Genomic DNA, 3,622 nt, shown 5'->3' on the forward strand with positions numbered 1-3,622 from the left:
GCAAACAGGATTGCTAAGTCCAACAGAAACAGGTGCAACCGGAGGCTTCTGATCCAAAGGCCTAGGAATAGCATTCACGGGCCTAGCATTCACATTCAACGGCGGCCGATTCCCACCAAACTGACCAGACTGGCCTGGTTGCTGAAATCCAGGTCTCTGACCTACACTCCTAGACTGAAAAGCAGGAGTAGGGTAAGGCGTAGGTCTCACAAAACGTCGATCAGTTCGATCCACAAATCCAGGATTCCTTGGCTGCCAGGGTCTTTGCACTCTAGCATTCTCTTTCTCAGTTTCTTCCAGCTTCTTGGCATTCTGCACCACCTGGGAATAACTTTCAATAGGCTGAATGGTGAGATATGCCCTGATTGCAGGTCGCAATCCCTTGAAAAATTTCTTCGCTTTGGCAATATCAACCTTCAAAGAGTCTGGAGCAAAGAAGTGAAGCTCTTCAAACTTCTGTTGGTATTCCAACACTGACAAAGATCCTTGAGTAAGAGCCATAAACTCAGCTTCCTTCGCATCCTTCACCGCTTCCGAGAAGTAGTTCTTGCAAAAAGCTTCCTTGAACAAATCCCACGACACAACGCCAGCATGTAAACCTTCCAAAACAGGCCGGGTGGAAGTCCACCAAGCGTCAGCTTCATGTTGCAATTTCTGCTCGGCAAACAAAATCTTCTGGGCTTCCGTACATTGCAAATGACGAAAAGCTTTTTCCAACTCACGCAGCCACTTGTTAGGAAACAAGATATCTTTGGATACTCCAGTGAAGTTAGGAACTTGCATCTTCAGAAAACTCTCCATCAAACGAGTATGAGGAGTTCCAGCTAATCCACCCGCATTCAAAATTGCGGCATGAGGATTTCCATTGACACCAGCACGAGTCTCATTATGCAGAGTCATGAAACCGGTCAACATCTGGTTGAACTGAGCTGCTTGTTGCTGCATCATATTACCCATAATATTTGCAATATCATGAAAACTTCCGACATTCGGAGCACCGGGAACATCACGAGTACCTTGGTCACCAGTGTTAGTCTGCTGATCATGACCACCAATTGGTATCTCGTCACTTCCGTGACCACTGGATTCACCACGACCACTTCTTAACGTAACCATTCTGCAAAAACCGAAATGTCAAAAACACCAAATTTCGAGGTTTCAACATAATCCACAAGTCCAAATGATTAAGAATCTTAAATCATGCTTAAATACACCCATTTAGTCATCAAACAATAAATCATAGGACAAAAATCACATTTTTCCAAAATCCAACAGCACTTGGGGCTACTGGGTCCTTTGGTCGAGTGCTTGGTCGAGTGCCCAGTCGACCAATGAGTCGACCAAAGCTCACAGCACGCGAAAAATAGGTTTTAAGTGCCAAAAACCCATTCCAAACACACTTCAAACCTTGCACACTTGAGAGGGGACTCTAGAGGAGAGGTACTAAGGCATTCCTAAGTGTTTTCCAAGTAGTTTGGTGCTTCAACAACAACACTACAACACTCAACAACTTCACACAAGGTAAATCTTCATTCCCATCTCATTTTCATCTTTTAAATCTTGAAATTTATCCAAAAACCATGTGTTGCTTGTATCTAATGCTAGGAATCATGCTTAGGAACACTTAGAAACATGTTCCCTAGGTTTTTAGCACAATACCATGCTTAAACAACAAGTTCCACAACAATCTAGCACTTCTCATATCGCTTTCGTACCGAAATCGTTAACTTTAGAAAAACTTCGATTTCTCTCAAACCGCTTGGAGTTTTCGCACGAAATCAAATGCTACGCACTCAAAATGATACTGTGAATGTGAACATGTACTTTGATCTTACCAATTCCAAAATTTTCAAAAATCCAATTTGACCTAGAATGCAAAATCCCCAAATTCCTTCTTGCTGAATTTTCAACTTTAGACCAAGATTTCGATCGATTTTCTTCCAGTAAACTTCATAGACATGCAATTCCAAGTATTGCGCACATGCTAGTATGCTCAATTTACATTTTCCCCAAATTTCCAATTTTGATGAAAATTACGAAAATGCCCTTCTAGCAGAATTTTCAAAATAATACTAACATGCAATGTCTCTTATCTTTTCCAACAGAGATCACACCATGCAGAGAGGTGGACGAGGCAGAGGCAGGATAGTTGGAGCTAGGCGAGGCAGAGGTAGAGTTCCAGCTCAGCCTAGAGCAGAGGTCAACCGACTCGATCTCTTCGACACACCACAGGCAGAGTTCCTGTACGAGGCATACTTCGAGTACTGCCGCATGGAGTACGGGAGACTTCTTCACTTGCGAGAGCTTCGGGTCTTCCGGATCCGACAGCGATTCGACACACAGGCATGGACTCATCTCTTCACAGCAGACTTACCCGTCTATCCTGAGCTAGTGAGGTCTGTTCTTCAAAGAACCTTACATCCGTCGAGGAGGCTAGAGGACAGGGTCGTCCTTTCAGACTCGTTATCGAGAGTAGGGTCAGAGAGACACAGATCCGCTTCTCCACTAGGGATCTGGCACACATTCTCCATGTACCACACTATCCACGACAATGCTTATGGATACCTATCGGGGCAGAGATAGACCAATTCTTGATGCCATACGAGCTTCATGAGATATGCGCCACTCTCTGGGATGACACAGAGTGCTACCTTCCGCGAGACAGTGGACAGATGACAGATTCAGCTAGGATCATCGGTCGCATCGTCGGCCGAAACATCATGCCGAAGGCCGGACATCACAACCGGGTTTCTGTGATGGAGGCCGTAGTCATCTATCGCATCTACACAGGATTTCAGATAGACACGTCCTACATCATCCAGCAGGTCATGATAGATCTGGTGGCAAGTCCTGGTATGAGGAACCTTTGCTTCGGGAGATTACTGACATTGATCTTCCGACACTTCGGGGTTAGTTTGGAGAATACAGAGGAGCTTACTAGATCACTGGGATATGCCATTGGGACTAGGACAATCAGGCAGATGAGGCTCACTCAGACTGTGAGATCTCCGGGTCCGAATGGTGAGGAGGATACAGATGAGGATGAGGATGAGGTGGAGGCTCCAGCAGATGAGGGTGATGCTGGTCCAGATTCTGATGATCAGGCAGAGGATATAGAGATGCATGAGGCTGTTCCTGAGCATCATGAGATTCCCAGGTCACCACACTTCGAGACAGGAGGCCCTTCACATTCAGTTCCAGAGACTACTGATTTAGGTGCTCAGATGAGATTGATGACTTCCATGCTAGAGAGGATGGAGGTCAGACAGGAGCAGATATATGAGAGGATGGAGTCACGGCAAGATAGGATAGAGTCACAGATTACTCAGATGGCCGAGGACTTCAGAGCATACAGAGATCAGAGGAGATCACCTAGATAGATTGTACTTAGGATTTCCCTTTATGCTTTTCAGATGTAAACTTTTTTTTTTTAAAGTTAATGAAGTTCTTTTTGTTTCACTTTATTATTGTGTGTTATGCACTTTTCTTTTATTGCTTATATGATATTTGTTCAAATATAATTATTGTGCATTATTCAGAAGTATTCAGTTATGCTTCATTAAACAAGTTTCTAATCCAAGTGTTCTATTATTCACTTCTAAGAGTAGATGAGTCACTTCTG

The sequence above is a fragment of the Hakea prostrata genome, chromosome 6 (genome assembly GCF_041222555.1).
Source record: "Hakea prostrata isolate BN-2017 chromosome 6, UWA_Hpros_2, whole genome shotgun sequence".
Taxonomy (NCBI): domain Eukaryota; kingdom Viridiplantae; phylum Streptophyta; class Magnoliopsida; order Proteales; family Proteaceae; genus Hakea; species Hakea prostrata.